This window comes from Podarcis raffonei, chromosome 3 (genome assembly GCF_027172205.1).
Source record: "Podarcis raffonei isolate rPodRaf1 chromosome 3, rPodRaf1.pri, whole genome shotgun sequence".
In the NCBI taxonomy this organism is placed as follows: Eukaryota; Metazoa; Chordata; class Lepidosauria; order Squamata; family Lacertidae; genus Podarcis; species Podarcis raffonei.
The window spans coordinates 17850624-17865689 of NC_070604.1; the positions used below are offsets into that span (position 1 = coordinate 17850624).

General features: G+C 43.8%; 1 protein-coding gene across 2 annotated transcripts in view; it reads right to left on the bottom strand.

Annotated features, from left to right (window-relative positions):
• The window catches only part of FGF18 (fibroblast growth factor 18), a 151642-nt gene that overhangs the window by 123118 nt on the left and 13458 nt on the right, over nucleotides 1-15066 (bottom strand). The gene's annotated exons all lie outside the window — the stretch shown is intronic.

The following is a 15066-nucleotide window of genomic DNA, read 5'->3' on the forward strand; positions in this document are numbered from 1 at the left end:
TAAATGTGAAGTAAGAAGTGCCCCTCTAGAGAACATAGGAAACGCAAGGGCCACATTTCCATCTGAGCAACCTTCTAGAGATTCCCAGTGGTTCCTGATTGGTTGTCTGCAGACCCCCCAAGGAGTCCACGTAACCCACCCAGGGGTCCATGGCACATACCCATCATCTGCCCAGGACATCCCGCTTTCGAGGGCCCACCTGCTGAGACCGTGTGGATGCCGCCTTCTGGAGTCAGAGGAAGTTGAGCTGTGCCCGGGGTGGGCTTTCAGGGCTGTGGCAGCACCTCCTTCTTCTCACAGCCAGCAAAGGGATGCCCGCCCTGGACGGAACTCCCGCCGGCTGCAGCCCAGACTTTCCCCAGCCCATGCCAGTGCTTCCCCAAGGCATCCCTCCCAGCCAAGGAGAGGCGACCAGGAAAGGGCTGCACTTGGAACCTCGGCCTGTTCTCCTGCTGGAGCTGTGGCTCCGGCGCTGCTGGGACGCTGCCAAGGAGTGCCATCTCTGCTGCCACAGGGAGTTTGCAGCGCTAAGAGGGCAACCACAGTGACTGCCAGGCAACCTCCATGAGGAACATGGTCACAGCGAGCGAAGTCTGCATGTTGCCTCCCATGCAATGCCCACAATGAGGTTGTTGTTGTTTAGTTGTTTAGTCGTGTCCGACTCTTCGTGACCCCATGGACCAGAGCACGCTAGGCACTTCTGTCTTCCACTGCCTCCCACAATTTGGTCAAACTCATGCTGGTAGCTTCGACAACACTGTCCAACCATCTCGTCCTCTGTCGTCCCTCAATCTTTCCCAAAATAAGGGTCTTTTACAGGGAGTTTTCTCTTCTCATGAGGTGGCCAAAGTATTGGAGCCTCAGCTTCATGATCTGTCCTTCCAGTGAGCACTCAGGGCTGATTTCTTTAAGAATGGATAGGTTTGATCTTCTTGCAGTCCACGGGACTCTCAAGAGTCTCCTCCAGCACCATAATTCAAAAGCACCAATTCTTTGGCGATCAGCCTTCTTTATGGTCCAGCTCTCACTTCCGTACCTCACTACTGGGAAAACAATGAGGTTAGGGGGAGCAATTCATGCCTTGCCCTGGGCACCGGCAATGCACACTACGCCACTGAAGGCAAGGGCTCCTTTTCCTTTAGATGAGGACATTTGAACAGACACAGCAGATAGGGGGATGCTGCACTGTTCAAAATTCCCTCTGCTGACAAAATTAGGAAAAAGACAGGAACCTAGACTTCCTTTCCTTCTGGTCCCCCTAATGCAGTTAGAGTGCTTTCCTCCACTCCTTCAACTGCTCCAGTTCACATCTTACACCTCAACACTTCAAACTATACCGGGTGTCAGGGCAAGCCATCGCACCAACATGTAGAATATCGGGTTTATCAATCTATTGATTGCAGTGAGGCTGTTTATTATTCTGATCTCACCTAGAAGGAAGTCTAGCCAATCGAAGTAAGGTCATGACCACAGGGTAATAAACCGGTACTACATTAATCATAATTTACTTTACAGAGGATCAATACCAAATTGTGCTCTGTAGCACACAATACTGTACAATGTTGCACCCGGCGATTAAGGCCACCCAAAGACAGTTCTGTATCTTATGCAGCAAAGCACAAATTCAAGCATAACACCTAATGAAATTTATTAACTAGCTCACTGATGCAATCTGCTATTTTCTTTTATATCTGTCACAGAAAGCTGGCTTATCCTTGCTTTCCCATTTAGCAGCTATATCTGTTTTACCAGCTGTTTCATTTTTTAAAGAGTCCTAGACCACATAATTAAATTTTCCTTTATGACAACTGACAGGACAGTTATTGGAACTAATGGAATTCCATATCCTGTTATCTCCTTGATTGCACCAGTGATTTAAGATGCAAGATTTCAGGACTGTGGAGACAGCAATCCCAGCTGTATCCGGATACAGGCACAGTGAGCGTTTGACAATGCTATTATATATAGCTGATGGAACCTCAAGTTGCAATATAGTGAACAGAAAACAATCACAGTGCCTTAACTTCTCAATTCACACCGAAACAAAAGTGATGTACAGCCATATCCTATCTGGATTAACACAATACATTTTACATACATGCCTACAATAATTAACTTACTTTTTAGGAATGCATGTGAATATTCACCTGAATACAATCTGAATGCTCGTGGCTTATGCAATTTATTGATGTATTCGTTATTGCTTTCATTTTAACTAATATCCTAGCAATACTATCATTAGTTTTTGAATTCTGGTGCTGGAGGAGACTCTTGAGAGTCCCATGGACTGCAAGAAGATCAAACCTCTCCATTCTGAAGGAAATCAGCCCTGAGTGCTCACTGGAAGGACAGATCGTGAAGCTGAGACTCCAAGACTTTGGCCACCTCATGAGAAGAGAAGACTCCCTGGAAAAGGCCCTGATGTTGGGAAAGATGGAGGGCACAAGGAGAAGGGGACGACAGAGGACGAGATGGTTGGACCGTGTTCTCGAAGCTACCAGCATGAGTTTGACCAAACTGCGGGAGGCAGTGGAAGGCAGGAGTGCCTGGCGTGCTCTGGTCCACGGGGTCACGAAGAGTTGGACACAACTAAACGACTAAACAACAACAACAACATTATCATTAGTAGGAATAGTCGCTGAACTGTATATTAGCTTATAGATGGGAATACTTTGCAGCTACAGTCAGAATAGATCCGCTGAAAGCATGCCTCCCATTGATTTCAATGGGTCTTCTGCTCCATATATGACAATGCCTGGATCCATCCAATTCAATAGTAATAACAATTAGGTTGTATTAATGGTGGCTGTACACTAGCAGAAAACACTTCCGCTTCTGAAAGGCAGAGCTCCTAATCTTCCCCAATCTTCCTTTCCATTACAACCCTACTCCATGTCTCCTTCCCATTTTTTATCCTTTTCTTTTTTAAGTAAAACGCCATCACCGGGAGGGAAATCCCAAAACCAGTAGGGTCTTCACTAATTAGACAGATGCCTTCCTATGCTGCCTAAGATTCCTGCTTAGACTTTTCTCTTTCAGCAATCCTCTTAGATGCATTTGTTTTGAATGCTTTAATTTTGTTTTTATTGACAGCTTTGTGCATATTTGCTTTTAATTTCTTTTGTGTATTTTAGTCATGTTTATAATTCAGCTTGGAGACTACACAGCATTTTATTTTATTTTTGAGCAGTTGGTTTATAAATTTTCTAAATAAATAAATAAATTTTGCCACTGCCAATTAAAATGTGCACCCTGCCAATTAAAGCTATGGTTGGGTAATCTAACACTCAAATCAACATAGCTATAATACTTTGTCAACCTTTGTTTCAGAATGGGTAGTTTGGTGCCATATTGGGAGTGGACTTACGAGATCATTGTCTATTTCTTTTGAATTTTTTTAATCTCTCAGATTTCCCTACATGTGGGATAAACAACACGTTTAAGTCTAATTAATGCATGAAGGGGTTAATACCATAGGAGTAAGGTGTCCTGTCAAGCTTACCTCACCTTGGGAGGAACTGAATATCAGGCCTCTTGTTCTCTTCCAGTCTACCTGAGATGCTCAGGCTATAAAGAAGTTTGAGATGATTGCTCCAAGCTCAAACCACATGGCTCTAACAAGCCTTTCTTTAGTTCCTACACCAGTAATTTAGGAACTTTCATCACTGTAACTAAGACAAGTTTTACTGACTATGCAACATTTTCTCAATGTTGTATGGAAACGCACAGGAATCTGACCTTTAGAGAGTTTGTAAGCAAACCATTTTTAATTTACCAAACATGTAGTCTTTTTCTATACAGTGGTACCTCGGTTTAAGAACAATTCGGTTTACAAACTCTGCAAACCCAGAAATAGTGTCCCGGTTTGAGAACTTTACCTTGGTCTAAGAACAGAATCCGAACAGTGGAAGGGCACCAGCGGCGGGAGGCCTCATTAGGGAAAGCGAGGCTCAGTTTAAGAACGGACTTCCGGAACGGATTAAGTTCGGAAACCAAGCTCCCAGTGTACTAGCAGAAGAGGGAAACTTTGGAACAAGCTTAGAAGGGCATATGTTAAAGGTCTAACAGCCTGTATTTCCACACTTTGCCTTGCTGCATGTTTTGTGATTCAAAATATTTGCTGAGGTTCTCTCACCAAAGAATCGTTGACCCTAACTTGGATCTTGGCATCCAGGAATTCTCCTTTTATATCTATTTTTTTACCCTTGCAACCAACACATATTCACCCTTTTCATGGGGCCATCTGTCCCAGTGGTGCCTTATATTATCGGATGTTATAGCAGGGCTTTCCAGTCCCCCAAAATCAGTGAGCTGTAGTGACCACGGCTGTCTGGCGACGCTTTCAACTCTCTCTAGCCTCTGAGGGAACAGGTTTAGCGCAGCCCTAATCCATCCAAACTTACAATATCGAAAACATTCCACACTGTTACTATGGCGCAGGAACCCTTCCGAGTGGTTAAGTAGAACTAAAAGGCTTCTAGTCTGTAACACCTGTGGCTGGTTCAAAGCCTTCATCAGCCCTTCACAACAGCCGAGAGTATAACAAACACGGCATTGGACACGACGCAGAACCAAAAGGTCAGAATATATATTTATATCTCTTTCGAAAAAGCAACCTGAAGTCTCAGAGCTCAATAGCCTATATGAGGAAAGGATTATGGGGGCAGCCATCCTTTTTTACCTCATTTGCTTTACAGGGACACTGTATGGGAAAATAAGATGGCTGCCCTCATAAGTACGAAGGGGGAGCCATTTTTTTCTCTACTCATTTACCCAAGAGCATAGCTGTCAACCGACCAAACTGCGGGAGGTAGTGGAGGACAGAGGTGCCTGGCGTGCTCTGGTCCATGGGGTCACGAAGAGTCGGACACGACTAAACGACTAAACAACAATAGCTGTCAACCTTCCCTTTTTTTGCAGGAAATTCCCTTATTTCAGTGCCGTTTCCCGCTACTATCCCAGATTGTTAGATATCCCATAGACTGTCCCTGGGACAGATGAGGTTGCCGGTCCCTTATTTTCGAGGCTGCTGATCCCTTATTTTCAAATCCGAAAGTTGACAGCTATACCCAAGAGCCAGTGGCATTTTCAAAATGCTTCTTACGCAAATCATTTCAAAGAGTGCAGCAACCACAGAGCTGCTCCAGGCAGCCCCAAACTGTGAAGAAAGAAAACAACAGGATCCTGCGCCGCTTTTCCTGATCCCGTCACCCGAGCTCCCAGGGACCTTTAGTAAACAAACGATGTGTTCTGTCGATAGGCCATGTCCCCTCCCTCAGTTTATTCAGCTGAACCATGCCATATAGCCTGCCAGTACAGATGTCTGGCGCATATTACTGTTACTGTAATAATTATTTATTGATAAGGATTTCCAACGTATAATTCATTATTCATGGTTTACCTGGAGATGCTTCTTAAATACCATTACAGGCTACGCCAGCAAGTAAAATAATCTAAAGCACTTTGTTGCCACGCTGCCATCAGATTGGTAGCATATTCCCCATTGGAAAACACTGCATATCATCAGCATAAAAGCATTGGGAGAAAACACCCTCATTGATCCAACCCTTCCTTTCAGGACTAGAACTACCCCATTTTCAAGGTTTCATAGAATCATGGAGATGGAAAGAACCAGAAGGGTCAAAATAATCCAACACTCTGCAATGAGGGTGTTATGTACTAAGTTGAATAGGATTCAGAATGCAGCAGTCTGACTGGTCCTAGAACAATAGGATCCAAAATGCAGCAGTCTGATTGGTCCTAGAACAATGCAGCAGTATGATTGGTCCGCAGGAGCCACCCAATCCAGCTCCAGGTGGAAGTGAATCTACAACCTGATTGGCCTACAGGAGAATCCCAGAATTAGCCAATCACGTGCAGCGCATTGTATAAATAATGTATATAAAGCAGATATTGTGGGGGAACTTCCATTCCTCCTCACCACTATGAGCTGAATAAAGAGCATGAAATCCACTCTCAATTCCGAGTATATTTCAGAGGGAATCTTTTTGCCCAATTCAGGGCTGGAATCCACAGCCCTGAGATTAAAAGTATTGTGCTCTACCAATTGAGCTACCCGAGCAATGGTGGTGGAGCAGGTCTATAAGCAGGAAGAGTGGAGGCTGGTCCATTGGGGCAAATGGGGCACTGCCCTTCCTGTTGGCTGTTTGCAGTTTAGTAACGCTGCAGAGAGCTTGCTGGGGAGACCATGCATTAAAAAGAAAGGACTCAAAAATAACTTAAGGTTTTAATAAGAAAAACAAAAACTCCTTTTACACTAAATACATTAACAACCAAACCAGACCCAACCACCAACCCATCCCCCAGGGTAATGGGAGAGCTAGGTGCTGCTCCTTATATACTACACCCAAATGCTGACACACCTTAATCAAATACAACTCAGCAGCACCTGCTACGTTTCACAGCTGTAAAGCTGGGTCTCGTTATCTTACTCTGGCCCTTGCTCTGGCCCCTTAAAGACATACACATCGGGTGCAACAATGATGAACCTTTACATTTAAATAAACCATTCAACATTTCCCCTGCGGTTCATCATTGTGGAACAAAAACATAAAGCATATTTTGTACATGTCTTTCATGTGTAACCTTTGGAAGTGCTTTAGTAAAAATGTCCGCAATTTGATTGTCACCTGGAACATATTCAAATACAATCATTTCGTCAGCAATTAGTTTCTTTACAAACTGTAAACGTAACCTTAAGACTCTAGTGCGCTGCGTATTGGTCTCTGAACACAGGATAGCAAGTCCGCTCTGGGAATCAAGGTAAACTTTTACTGGTAGTGTTACTTGCATCTGTAGGTCTGCAAATACTTGCAGATACCATTCTACATCACGAGTGGCCTGAACGCATGCACATAATTCACTCTCTGTTGTGGAGAGACAAATAATGGTTTGTGTCTGGTACTTCCATTCAAATGGACAACCGTTATAACAAAACACCATACCAGACACACCCCTGCAATTATTTTGTTCCACTGCATGAGATGCATCGCAGAAAATTTCAAAACCTTTGTCAATACATGTTGTAAACTGCAACATATGTTTGGTGTGTTTAAGGTAATTTCTGAACATCATTGTAGCTTTTTTGGCTCAAAAACTGCCTTATTGGCATACACAGTATTAAAATGTTCATCTGCAAATCGTTGTGGCTTCTGCCTCTTTCTATCTGAACGTCTCAGTCCGGAAGGAGAGTCAGACTCCTCAGACTTAATGGGACTAAGTGAACCACTAGTTTCAGGTTGTAAATCATTGTCAGATTGAAGAGATGCCTGTAAGCTAAGCTCACGGTCAGAAAACTCAAGAGAATCTAACCTCCCCTTGGGTGCCTGTGACTTTAAATCATCAAACAAATCAGATTCAACAGACTTTTTGTCTTTTTCCATTAATTCAGAAGCACCATTTCCTGCTGCTGCTGCTTCTTCCTCTTCTTCCTCAGTATTATCTATACCATCAGTATCTTGGAAGACAGCAACTCCATTCCAATTTACAGTTTGTATCATGCTTCTGGTAATATGAAATTTGCCAGTTGCTGGTACGTAAATTCTGTATGCCCCCTGCTGGTAGCCCATTAATTTTCCCTGGACACTACGTTCACCCAATTTCTGCTTAGCGGGATAATGCATAATTACATCTGAACCCCAAATGCGTAGGTATTTCAGATTAGGGCGTTTTTTAAACAGCTTCTCATAGGGGGTGACATCTAAACCAGAATGATAACTGCGATTTCTTACATAACAAAACGCATTAAGCGCTTCAGCCCAAAAGTCTTTGGGCAGATTAGCATCGTGCAGATACGTTTTAACCCCTGCCTGTAGGTCACGCTGCACAACTTCAACAAGCCCATTTTGCCAGGGACTTCGGGGGCAAGATAACTCATGAGTAGTCCCCTGCGCTTCCAGGAATTTCTCAAAATCCTCAGAAACAAATTCCCCGCCCCGGTCAGAAAACAGGTTCTTAATTGATTTGTTAAAGTGCGTTTTTACCCAGTTGCAAAAAACTTTGTACTTCTCAAATGCTTGGGACTTCTCAGCTATTGCATAAGTCCAACAATATCTACTATACTGGTCTATCAGAGTAAGCCAGTACTTAGAACCTCCTAATGATGGTGGGAGTGGCCCAACTAAATCACAATGTACACGCTCAAATGGCTCATTTACTTTCCTATCTGAGCACCTACCCTTGCGTGCAACCTTAATCTTATTCTTGCAACAGGATAGACATTGCATAAAGAATTTACATGGTTTTAAGTTGAGGCCATTAACAATATTCTTTGTCTTAATTACATCAGCAAAATTCAGGTGTCCCAGAATTCTGTGTGCCTCATGGACACACCCGGAATGTGGCCTTACATTCCTTAACCCCTTGGCTTGACTGTGCTGCTCTGCAATTTATAGGCGATTGGGAGTAGGTGCGAAAATACAGTCTATATAAACCATCAGATTCCCGGGCATATAATAGACGTTTGTTCCCATCGAAAAACTCACACATTGACTTTAAGAAACGCACAGTTATGCCTTGACGAGCAAAGCACCTTACTGACAATAAATTGTCCACTGACGGGCAGTAAATGCAGTTCGCTATTGTAATGTTTAAAGAGTCAAGTTTAACAGTACCCCTGCCAAGCGACTGCAAGACTTGTGAATTGGCTAAATGTACATTACCAATTTCCTCTTCGAAAGAAATAAACAAGCTTCGATCGTTGCAAATATGCTGAGATGCTCCTGAGTCCACAACAAAAGACTTCCACTTGGCACGTTTAAGTCTTTTACGATCTGTTGTCCTAGCATGGAAAACTCGCGGCTCGTTTCTGTCTCTACTATACGATGTCGGCTGCTGGGCTGACGACCGTGACTGACGAACAGAAACAGGCTTGGGAGTACTTTGCTTTCTTTTGGATCTGCAGTCCTTTGCAAAATGTCCTTGCTTATTGCAGAACCAACAACGCTTTGCAGCTTTAAATGCAGTTGTATCACCACAGGTTTGCATATGGCGTTCCTCATTACTTCTGGAAATAGGAGTGCTTATGGCACAAGCCTCCCTTCTGTCCAACTCGCCCATTAATCTTGCCGTCACCCCTTCCACAGTTAATTGTGCTGGTGGAACAGCAGATATCTGGCTAGCTATACCATCAAAGTCCTCATTAAGGGAACAAAGAATGATAAAAACATACTGAATATCAGGTATGTCCATGTCCCTTCGAATTAATTCGCAGCGTATTGCCTCCAGACGTCTCAAGTGTGCTGCCAAATCACCACCAGGCTGCAACTTCGTCTGGTACAACTGCTTGAAAAACGTCAATGCAGATGCTGACTCTTTTCTAACATGCACTGCTGCAAGACTGTCCCACATTTCTTTGGCAGTTTTCTTATTTCTTATATAGACTACTTGCTGGTCGCTGACTGCCAAATTAATTATCGCCCTGGCTTTTGCATCTCCTTTCGACCAAGCATTAGTCACAGGGTCAGGAGGGTCATCAGTTACATAGGTCCATACTTCTCTAGAGGTCAAAAGCGCCTCCACCCGAAAAGACCATAAACTATAGTTCTCATCTGTTAGCTGTGGGAAGACCAGAGCCTTCTCAGCTTCAGGAACCCGGTCAACCATTCTGGAACTCTTCCAGACCCACAGAACTACGCTAACAGGAGAAGGAGTTTTCAAACCTTTCTCAGAGTCCAAAAATATGCAGTCATCCACTCAGCAGCTGGGCCCATAACCAAAGATGTTGGCTGTTTGCAGTTTAGTAACGCTGCAGAGAGCTTGCTGGGGAGACCATGCATTAAAAAGAAAGGACTCAAAAATAACTTAAGGTTTTAATAAGAAAAACAAAAACTCCTTTTACACTAAATACATTAACAACCAAACCAGACCCAACCACCAACCCATCCCCCAGGGTAATGGGAGAGCTAGGTGCTGCTCCTTATATACTACACCCAAATGCTGACACACCTTAATCAAATACAACTCAGCAGCACCTGCTACGTTTCACAGCTGTAAAGCTGGGTCTCGTTATCTTACTCTGGCCCTTGCTCTGGCCCCTTAAAGACATACACATCGGGTGCAACAATGATGAACCTTTACATTTAAATAAACCATTCAACACTTCCCAACCTCACTCTGACCTCAGCTAGCCCCAACCCGTCTGTCTTCTGATTTGCTCCCATTTCAAGGGGGCGGGGTTTTGCCTGTCAATTAGCTCTGGCTCCACCCACTATTGGTCTCCCGCCCTACCAGTGGGCACCAGCACCGAGCACAAAGAGTTGCCTATAGACAGAGGTGGATTTTGGGCAGCGTGACCAGTTCTGTTGCACTGGGCAGCACTGAGCCCCCACCCCAGAGTCGGTCACGACTGGACCTAATGGTCAAGGGTCCCTTTACCCTTTACCTATACCCTATTTATTTATTGCAAGCTGGCCAGAGAACACTGGGGTGGTATTCAACTGTTGCTCAGAGTAGACCCATTGAAATTAGTCAAAACGTTTTCAGGCGAAGTCATTGTGACATTTTAAAAATACCTTTCAAAATTAAATGAAACTGATGAAATTGTCTGTAGTCCACACAAGTTTGTGCTGTGGTTAAAAAATAAATAAAGTCTTCAAGGTGCCTCAAGGCTCTTTGGTTACATCTCTAAGTTTTTTAATCAGTTATTTCTGTGAGCAAATGGGGAAGATCCTGAGATGTAATGGTTCAAAATGGGGGGGGGGATGAATCCACAAACATTAATCTCTCGCCCAGCATATGAAGCTGCTGTGGATTAATGCCTGCAAAAGCTCTGCATTTTCATGACTATTCCAAATCCCCATGAAATGTGTCAAATCCTGCAAAAATTCTCTGCACCAAAATCTGATTTTTTGAGAAGTGGAAAAGTGCATTGATTTGGTTTCTCTTCCCTGTCTGATTCACAGATTTTTCTCCCCTCGGGTTAATTCCATATTCCTAGACATGGAACGTGTCTGAGATTTGCATTGTAAAATGTTTAAAGAGGCAATGTGCAGCAGTGGCAAAAGAACTTTCTTTCTCTTTTAAAATGTGTGTGGAAGGGGGGCAGCAGAATACTGCTCACATAATAGAAGAAAAAGTAGGATTTGCCTCTGGAGCCCTGAAAATTGGGAGCCTCCTTCCTGGACAAGGAAGAAAGGTATCCCCCCCACCTCCACCCAGACTCTGATCACTGGAAGGAACTATCACAAAGAGAATACCCAGACCATGACAGCCTAAGCTCAGCCCTTCCTCTTCGCTTTTATGCTACTCTCCATCCTAAGGTGATGCCATTGAATGCCAATAAGGAAGTCGTTTGGCAGCCTCAGACAGTCTGTAATTTCTTTAGATATCGGGTCTCCTGCACATGTTGGGAGGGAGGGGGCCGTCAGGTAGGCTGGGAGCAGGCCTGTATTCTGGCTGCACCTGGTCAGCTAGGAAACATGACCAAATCTCGCATGCATGTGTTTACAGCAGGAGAAATGAGTGTACAATAGGCCTTTGTTGCGGCTGCTAATCAACGTGTTAGTCTCACATTGGGTTTAGTGGAGTGCAGCGCAAGATAAGTTCAACCTGAAAGCAGGACCCGCTGCCTTTAAGCTAGTCAGCCTCCTTGAAGGCAAAAGGGGGGAGGCAGGGTGTCCGAGGCGCCCCAGCAGCAACAAAGCAACACTTTTTTAAAAGGGGGGACAAGGAGCCTTTGACTAGCTAGGTTTGAGTTCAGCTCCCTTTCCTTAAGAAGTGACTTGCATTAATCAAAAATTCTATACAGAATGGGAATGCATAGGGGAATATATGAAGAAATATGGTGTTAAAGCAGAACTCTTAATAGGCCATTGTTAAGCGTGTAAGGACAAAAGAAGTAATTGTAATTTAACAGTTTTCATGTTGCTCTGTTTTATCAAAGTAAAAATATAATGATGCGAAGATCTCACACAGGTGAAGGGAAGCAGTGGGGAGGAGAGGAGGGTTAGGTCGAAATTGGGAAATAAAATAATATCTGGGACAGCAAAAGATATAATAGATTCTTATAGAATAGTGATATATTGTAACCAGAACAGAAGTTTAAAAGGGGAAGTCAATGTACTTTTAGTATTTTCAGTATTGTAATAGTTATTATTTCTCATTGGTAGAAGGCAATATTAATTTAGGCTTCTTCGTTTTGCTGTCTGTATAAAAAAAATTAAGCCAATAAACAAAAGACGGTGACATCCACAGTATTTTTACCAAACCTTGGTAACCCAAACATTGCCATACAAATTAACTGAGCGACTCAAAAGCAATGCACACTCTTTAACACAAACATTGTTAGACGTTCGCCCTTCCCACAAGTGTTCCAGACTCGTTCACTTTTCTGTTTCACGCTTATCCTGTGTTTTGACTGAACAATTGGAGGTGCAGTTTTCCTGAGCTCGGCCACGATGATGTTTGCAGCCTTCGAAAGGTTTGCTATGAAATGTTTATTTTTAGATTGGCTCAAGGCAACCACTGCTAGACAATGATGTGGTCATGTCTCAGTCTATAGCCGCTTTGTGCATTAATTTTAGGAAGGCAGTCCTACACGTGTTTTCAAAAAGAGAGAGAGACGCATCATTTCATAGACTATTTCTATGACAAACCTCTTGTCTCTTCCGTTCAAAGCATAGTCTTATCGTGCATAGATATAATTGCAATAAACACTGTATCTCCGGCATGGTGTTCTGAACAGTACAGTGGTACCTCGGGTTAAGTACTTAATTCGTTCCGGAGGTCCGTTCTTAACCTGAAACTGTTCTTAACCTGAAGCACCACTTTAGCTAATGGGGCCTCCTGCTGCCGCCATGCCGCCGGAGCACAATTTCTGTTCTCATCCTGAAGCAAAGTTCTTCACCTGAAGCACTATTTCTGGGTTAGCGGAGTCTGTAACCTGAAGCGTATGTAACCTGAAGTGTATGTCACCTGAGGTACCACTGTAAATGTTACTGAATCTATACCAAGTTTTTCGTAGATGATGCCCAAAGATTTTACTCACTAAAAGTAAGTCCATTGATTTCAATGGGTCTAATCTGAATATGATCTACTTCATTATCACCCAATAATAATAGCAACAGCTGTTGGCTGTCTTCTTGTGAATTTCTGCCAGATTCATCCAACGAGAGAAAATATTACCATGCCTATTGACATACTCTCAAAAAAACACACCTGATGGAACAATGCTCTCAAAGTTAGCCCATTTATTGTTAAATGGCTCTCTCCCTATGCTGCTGGCAAAGGCACAGTATGTTTGTGTCTGTGTGCACATTCTGTTCACAGATCTGCACACCTGGAAACAGGAGGGGCAAATCTCACATCTGGAGCCCCAGTCCATTGGTGCACAAATTTGTAGACCCTTATGGAAATCAGACACCTAAATTTTGGATGCCAGGCTTTGCGGGGAGCCAGACCAGTGTCCAGCAATCCTCACATACTTGCACACCATGTGTTACACGGCATATGAGCTTCAGTGTCTTCTGAGTCATACCCAAAAAGGATGAAATATGCTTTGAAATCTTGAGATCCTTTTACAAAACTGTACTGCGATCCTGTCATTTTAACACGGGTCATTAAAATGCAGGTCGTTTATTGGAAAATTCTATAAATGATATCACTTTGGCAGGCTCAGCTCTGCTTAGAGAGAGAGAGAGAGAGAGAGAGAGCGCTAAAATAAATAAATAAGCCATTATTTACTATGCGGTAACCAACTCTACTACCAAAGCATTTAATTTGTTGTGGTGGTTTGTGGCTTATTTTCAGCTTGTCCTTCTGTTTTCACTCATTAGTGTTTAAAATCTGGCACTCTGTAATTAAGTCTTCCAAGCAGGAGGAGCAACACGTTCTGCAGCAGGCAACTGTCGTCCAAATAAATCCTTCTTGAAATATAAAAAAAGGAATGCTGAGCAGATGTCCTAGCACAAGTGCAAGAGACTTGTCCAATATTCTTAAAGCACTGGATTTGCTCCTTATCTGCGCTTGTAACGAGACATCTTATAATTCACTGCATTATAAGACTCGGTGCAATTCCTCCTCTTTCTGTGACTGCAAACGGGGATTTTGTGGAATTAACAAATAAGATCGTGTAGACATTTCACCATTCAATTAACCACGCTTCCTTCAAAAGGTAAAGGTAAAGGTAAAAGGACCCCTGACCATTAGGTCCAGTCGGGGCCGACTCTGGGGTTGCGGTGCTCATCTCGCTTTATTGGCCGAGGGAGCCGGCGTACAGCTTCTGGGTCGTGTGGCCAGCATGACTAAGCTGCTTCTGGCGAGCCAGAGCAGCGCACGAAAATGCCGTTTACCTTCCCGCCGGAGCGGTACCTATTTATCTACTTGCACTTCATGCTTTTGAGCTGCTAGGTTGGCAGGAGCAGGGACTGAGCAATGGGAGCTCACCCTGTTGCGAGGATTCGAACCGCCGACCTTCTGATCAGCAAGTCCTAGGCTCTGTGGTTTAACCCACAGCGCCGCCCGCGTCCCGGAAAGGGACTTGGGTTCTAATAATTAAAAGTACTGCATTGCATTGGTCCTGGCTGTAGCATCTCCAAAAAGACAGGGTAGAGTTGGAAAAGGGAGAACCAAAATGATCAGGGGGCTAGAGCAACTCCGTCCCACCCCATGGAAAGCTTACAACTGTGGCAGCTTAGGGAAACGGTGAGTAAGTGGTTGGGGGACATGACAGAGGGGTACAGTGGAACCTCAGTTTTCAAATGTAATCCGTTCCAGAGGACCATTCAAGTTCCAAAAAGTTCAAAAACCAAAAACTCAATCTGTAAGCCTCAACACAATAGGGAACTCAAAACAGAAGCTGCCTCAGAAGTTTGACTTCCGAGGCATGTTCAAAAATGGAAGCATTTACTTCTGGGTTTTCGGCGTTTGGGTTCCAAAACGTTCGTCAACGGAGACGTTCGAAAACTGAGGTTCCACTGTATTAGATTATAAACTGTGAGGAGAAAGGGGATAGATAGTCATTTTCCTCCCTCTCTCATAATACTGGTGAGGGACGCGGGGGGCAATGTGATCTAAACCACAGAGCCTCTTGGGCTTACCGATCATAAG